Raw genomic sequence first — 6,942 nt, 5'->3', positions numbered from 1 at the left:
GGTGGAGTCAAGATTCTCGTCTCTTCCCTCATCCTGGGGACCCTCATCACCACAATCAGCAGCCGAGCGGGTTTGTGCGAGCCTCTCAGTAACCCTTGGCCGGTCCCGAGTCGGCAGACACCGGGGGGGCAGCCCCGACACGGCCGAGAGAGGGGAGACACCCTCTGTGCCCCGAGGGTGCTGAGGGCACCTGGGCTGGGGGGAGAAACTCTCTGTGTGTGCCCCGAGGGTGCTGAGGGCACCTGGGCTGGCAGGGAGACACTCTCTGTCCCCCAAGGGTGCTGAGGGCACCTGGGCTGGGCCCCTGTGCAGCACAAGAGACACCAGAGACATCGGTAGATGATAAAGTGCTGACTCTTAGCAGGGGTTAATCCAAGGTTTTATTAGGAGTCCCAAAGGAGCTCCTGCACCTCAGGGGCCTCCTGCCGAGAGCCCCGGGAGATGTGTCAAGGTCACATTTAAAGGGAGGTGGAAACCAAAAGTAGATAACATTCTACCAACCATTAAGTGACCCTAAGGGATGGATGCTGGGGGATCCAGACATACAGGACAGCGTATGGGGCAAGGCTTGGGGGGCTGACCCCTGGCCTCTGGCTCATCACTCGACGACTTGGACCGAAACTTCTGGATGGAGGGGATGGGAGGCTGAGTGATTGACAGAGAGGCAGGGTGGGGGTTTGGGGATGATCTCATCCCGGGAGAGGATAACACAGGTAGAAGGAGGGGGGTACAGTTGGGGATAAACCATTTGGGAAAAATATGGGGATACAAAACAAAATGACTTCAAAGTATTACAAAGTATAAAAATGCACTACAGCAGGTTTGGGCAGCACCAAATAAAATGTAATAAAATGCTTTAAAAATAAAAAAATTAAAAATAAAAATTAAATAAAATTAAAAAAAACAAAATTAATTTAAAATAAATGAAAAACAAAAACTGTAAAGTGCTGTAAAGTGCTGTAAGAGTTCCCGAAAAGGTAGTGCCGTAATGCAAGACCCTCAAACACCACCACAATCACCAGCTTGAGCTGGTCTGGGCAGCAGTAAATAAAAAAAACTAAAAACCTTTAAAAATAGAAAAATAAAAAATAAAAAATTAAATTTAAAAAATTAAATAAAATCTTTTAAAATAGAAAAATTAAAAATAAAAATTTAATAAAAAATAAAATTAAAAAATAAAATAAATGCTTTAAAAATAGAAAAATTAAAAATAAAAAATAAATAAAAAATAAAATTAGAATAATAAAATAAAAGCTATAAAAATAGGAAAATAAGAAATAAAATTAAAAAATAAAATTAAAGCTCTAAAAATAAAAAAAATAAAAATAAAAATTAAATAAAAATAAAAATAAAAAATAAATGCTTTAAAAGTGGAAAAATTAAAACTAAAATAAAAAATAAGATTAAAAAATTAAAATAAAAAGCTTTAGAAATAGAAAAATTAAAAATAGTAAGTAAATAAAAAATAAAATTAAAAAAATAAAATAAAAACCTTTAAATATAGAAAAATTAAAACTAAGTAAATAAAAAATAGAAAAATAAAATAAAAGCTTTAAAAATAGAAAAATTAAAAATATAAAATAAAAAAATAAAATAAAAACTTTACAAATAGAAAAAGTAAAAATAGAAATTAAATAAAAAATAAAATTTAAAAAAAAGCTTTAAAAATAGAAAAATTAAAAATAATAAGTAAATAAAAAATAAAATTAAAAAAATAAAAATGCTTTAAAAATATATAAATTAAAAATAAAAATTAAGTAAAATTAAAAAAAAACAAAATTAATTTAAAATAAATGAAAAACAAAATAAAAACTGTAACGTGCTGTAAAGTGCTGTAATCGTTCCATAAAAGGTAGTGCCCTAATGCAAGACCCTCAAACACCACCACAATCACCCGCTTGAGTTGGTCTGGGCAGCACTAAATAAAAAAAACTAAAAACCTTTAAAAATAGAAAAATAAAAAATAAAAAATAACATTAGAAAAATACAGAAAGCTTTAAAAATAGAAAAATAAAAAATAAAATTAAAAAATAAAATTAAAGCTTTTAAAATAGAAAAAATAAAAATAAAATTTAAATAAAAAATAAAAATAAAAAAATAGATGCTTTAAAAATAGAAAAATTAAAAATAATAAGTAAATAAAATTTTAAAAATAAAATAAAAAGCTTTAAAAATAGAAAAATTTAAAATAAACATTAAGTAAAAAATAAAATTAAAAATTTAAAATAAATTTAAAATAAATTTAAAACAAAATAAAAACCATAAAGTGCTGTAAAGTACCATAAAAGTTCCATAAAGGGTAGTGCCGTAAAGCGCGACTGTCGCAAAAGGTGCCGTAAAGCGCGACTGTCGCAAAGGGGGCCGTAAAGCGTGACTGTCGCAAAAGGGGCCGTGAAGCGCGACTGTCGCAAAACTGCCGGAAAGCGCGACTGTCGTAAAAGGTGTCGTAAAGCGCGACTGTCGTAAAAGGGGCCGTAAAGCGCGACTGTCGTAAAAGGGGCCGTAGAGCGCGACTGTCGTAAAAGGGACCGTAAAGCGCGACTGTCGCAAAACTGCCGTAAATCGCGACTGCCGTAAAACTGTGCCATATAGGCTGGCAGCGCCGTGGCCGTCACGGAATGCCGCACAAGATCGCGACGGCCTCCCGAGTGGGCGTGTCCGGGACGGGGCGCCGTGTCGACGGGGTGACGTCATTAGGCGGCACTCTGCCTGCAGTGCGCCGGTGCAGACGGCAGGGGGCGCTGTGCCTGCAGTGCGCCGGCGCAGACGGCAGGGGGCGCTGTGCCTGCAGTGCGCCCATGCAGACGGCAGGGGGCGCTGTGCCTGCAGTGCGCCGGTGCAGACGGCAGGGGGCGCTGTGCCTGCAGTGCGCCAAAGCAGACGGCAGGGGGCGCTGTGCCTGCAGTGCGCCCATGCAGACGGCAGGGGGCGCTGTGCCTGCAGTGCGCCGGTGCAGACGGCAGGGGGCGCTGTGCCTGCAGTGCGCCAAAGTAGACGGCAGGGGGCGCTGTGCCTGCAGTGCGCCCATGCAGACGGCAGGGGGAGCTGTGCCTGCAGTGCGCCAAAGCAGACGGCAGGGGGCGCTGTATAAATAGAGTATTAAGTATCAACTATCTAGAAGAAGAAATAAAAGCTCTGTGTCACCTGCAGCTGTAGAAAATTTCAGCTCCCATGGAGGAAATAGTTTTCCTAAAATCATTACCGTTTTGGGGTTTTTTGCACTCCCCGGTAGCCTGAACGTTTCTACTGCTGCTTTTTTATTCTAAAGCTAGAATGGAAATCCAAGATTAGAAATACAGGGAAAGAAAGAGAGAAATGATTAAAGAGAGAAAGAAAGAAAGAGAGAGAGAGACAGAAAGAAAGAGAAAGAAAGAAAGAAAGAAAGAAAGAAAGAAAGAAAGAAAGAAAGAAAGAAAGAAAGAAAGAAAGAAAGAAAGAAAGAAAGAAAGAAAGAAAGAAAGAAAGAAAAAGAAAGAGAAAGAAAGAAAGAGAGAGAGAAAGAAATAGAGACAGAAAGAGAGTGAAAGAAAGAGAGAGAGAAAGAAATACAGACAGAAAGAGAGAGACAGAAAGAGAGCGAGAGAAAGAAATAAAGAGAGAAAGAAATAGAGAAAGACAGACAGAAAGAAAGAAAGAGAGGGACAGGAAGAGAGCGAGAGAAAGAAAGAAAGAGAGAGAGAAAGAAATAGAGAGGGACAGGAAGAGAGCGAGAGAAAGAAAGAAAGAGAGAGAGAAAGAAATAGAGACAGAAAGAGAGTGAGAGAAAGAAAGAGAGAGAGAAAGAAATACAGACAGAAAGAGAGAGACAGAAAGAGAGCGAGAGAAAGAAATAGAGACAGAAAGAAAGAGACAGAAAGAGAGCGAGAGAAAGAAAGAAAGAGAGAGAGAGAGAAAGAAATAGAGAAAGACAGACAGAAAGAAAGAAAGAGAGGGACAGGAAGAGAGCGAGAGAAAGAAAGAGAGAGAGAAAGAAATAGAGAAAGACAGACAAAAAGAGACAGAAAGAGAGCGAAAGAAAGAGAGAGAAAGAAATAGAGACAGAAAGAGAGCGAGAGAAAGAGAGAAAGAAATAGAGAGAGACAGAAAGAAAGAGAAAGAGAGCGAGAGAAAGAAAGAGAAAGAAATAGAGAGAGACAGAAAGAAAGAGAGAGACAGGAAGAGAGCGAGAGAAAGAACGCGAGAAAGAAATAGAGACAGAAAGAAGGAGACAGAAAGAGAGTGAGAGAAAGAAAGAAAGAGAGAAAGAAAGAGATAGACTGAAAGAAAGAGAGAGAAAGAGAGAGAGAGACAGAAAGAAAGAAAGAGAGAGAGAAAGAAATAGAGAAAGGGAGACAGAAAGAGAAAGACAGAAAGAAAGAAAGACAGACAGAAAGAAAGAAAAGGAAAAAGGAAAGGAAGAAAAAAAAAGGAAGGAAGAGAAAGGAAGAAAAAAAAATGAAAAAGGAAAAGGGTGAGAGTGAAAAAGAAAGAGCGAAAGTGGAAAAAGGGGTGAAAAAACAGAGTGAAAAAAAGAAAAAAGAGTTGGAGTGGAAAAGAAAGGACATTCGGGAGGGGCGGTGCTGCCTAAGGTGCTTCCGCGCCCAGGAGCGAAGGAGCCGTTTGATCCCCCGGCGGGACCGCAGCTCCCGGTGGCGGAAAACGGAGCGGTGGCTGTCAGTCCGAGACTACAACTCCCGGCAGGCCCTGCGGCCGTAAAGCGCGGCGTCTGACGCAACGGCCGACGCGCCATGTGAATGGCTGGCGGGCCGAGGCGGCCGCGCGCCGGGGGAGCGGGCTGGGCGCGGGGAGCTCCCGGCGCCTCTCCCGCGCGGGACGGAGCCGCGGCAGCGACGCTGGAGGGGCGAAGCCTCCGGCCGGCCGCCCGCACGGAGCCGAGCGGCGCGGAAGGGGCGTCCGCCCGGTGCCTCGGCCTCGCTCAGCGGTCCCGGTGGCGGGGGCTCAGCTCGGGCGGGGCGCGCTGCCGCCCGCCGATGGCGGAGCGCCAGGCGGTGCTTTGCTGCCGCGGGCCGGGAGCTGCAGGAGCCGCCCCGGGCGAGCGGCGCCGGGCGCTGCCGCGGTCACTGTGCGGCGGCTGGCGGAGGCGCGGGAGCCGCCGAGCTGCAGCCGTGTCCCTCGGGCTGCTGCCGCTGCTGCGGGCGGGGGCGGACGAGCGGCTGGAATGACACGGCTGCTGAGTGCCTCAGTGCTCGTGGCTCTTTCTTCCACGCAAACAGATGGAGCGGCATCGCTGAGCAGTAAAACACAGCGATGGCCCGGAGAATGGCGAGCGCAAGGAGCGCCGGGCTGGATCCTTCTGCTGGCACAGGTGCGATCCGCAAACTCAGCCCCTTGTGCCCCTACCCTCCCGACCCCCAGGGGAAATGCTCTCCAGCCTCGAGCTGCTGCAAGACAAAACGTGTGATTTGACACTAGGGTCCGGAAAAGGTTTCCGTTTAGATTAGCAAATGCCTCAATTGTTCTTGGTTACATCCTAGGATCGGTTTTAGGCAGTGCCTTTATACCGCTTGTCGGATTTTCTTGTGCAATGGTAAGAAAATAGGCAGGTCTGATACTGGTTTCGCTTTTTTTCTACTTCATGTTCCATGAGCTGCTTTTATCCAAGCAATTGTTTTAAAGTTCTACTGTAGGCGTTTCTGGTTCACTTTTTTTTTCTTTGCAGCACCCGTGACTATTTTTTTTCTCTAAATCGGCAGTAAATATAGCTGAGTAAAATTACCTTGGTTTTCTTCCTTCTTTTTTAACTTAATTGTTTTTATTAATAATCCTATTTGAATATGCAGAACAAGTGGGTATGTCCTGTAATATATCCTAGCTTTTCTTGTTTTTAGGGTACTCAGAAAATCTGTCTCCCTTGGAGTCCCACAAAACCATTCTCAGTGCAATCTCCATTAAGGTATGGATTGACAAGCCACCATCAGTTTAGATATTTGCCTGTGTACCTTTTCCTGTAATTCAGAGCTTGCGTTCTGTGGTTTTTATGATAAACCTATCAAACTTGTGAAACTGTTTTGCAAGTCTTAATCGTTGAAGGCAGCAAGAAGTGGTTTTAAAGCCTGTTCTTGAGCAGACAAAGGGAAAAAGTGTGCATTTGATGCTGAACTTGTCCTTTTTCATTTGACTTGCCTTGAATGATTTAGGAAGAGAGAGAACTAGAAAAAGAGAGAAATAGAATTGGTTCTTGAGCCCTCCTAAAATGCTCCCCGTGATTCTGTGTGGAGCCAAAGTGAAGGGTGATGGAACAGAGCCCTGTGCTTTAGAAGGAAATCAATTTCAACCTGATCTCCACCCTGAGTCTCCCTAATTTCTGTTTTTAAAATGCAAACTAAGTTTAGGAAGTGTTGGAAGTCAGTATTTTGGGGAAGAAATGGCAGTTGCACCAACCGTTCCATTTCCCAGAGGCTCTGGGAACGATTCATTTTGTAAGCGCTGTAACTGCAATCGGTTGGTGGTTCGGGGTTGGAATGTGCACTTGCCCTCCTCTAAAGCACTCGTTCCTTTGCATTTCAGTGCCAGGAGTCTGGAGAAACTGGAGAAGAGCCCAAGAGACATTTTTCATCCTGAGATACAAAAGGTAGGAAGTGACTTTTCTTTGTTTGGTTCTTTTTCTTTATGATTTCCTGGAAACAGAAGTAATTAAGTATAGATACTACTGGTTTGTTTCTTCCAGTAGCTAATAATAATAATAATAATAATAATAATAATAATAATAATAATAATAATAATAATAATCTAATACTACTTAAACTGTCTCTTTCTCCATTGAACTGGCCATTTCAAATCCAAACTTCTAAACACAAATAAAACCATCATCCTTGTAGAATCTTTAATAGGAGGGGGCTAAAGATGCTGTTTTTGTTGACAGGATTTATTGGTTCTTGAAGGGCAAGAGGTGAGTACAAGCCTGACTACTTCTTGCTCACAGACCCGTCCGGTGAATACAGC

Source organism: Molothrus aeneus, chromosome 4, assembly GCF_037042795.1.
Source record: "Molothrus aeneus isolate 106 chromosome 4, BPBGC_Maene_1.0, whole genome shotgun sequence".
NCBI classification, from domain to species: domain Eukaryota; kingdom Metazoa; phylum Chordata; class Aves; order Passeriformes; family Icteridae; genus Molothrus; species Molothrus aeneus.
Note: the sequence above shows the minus strand (reverse complement) of the source record.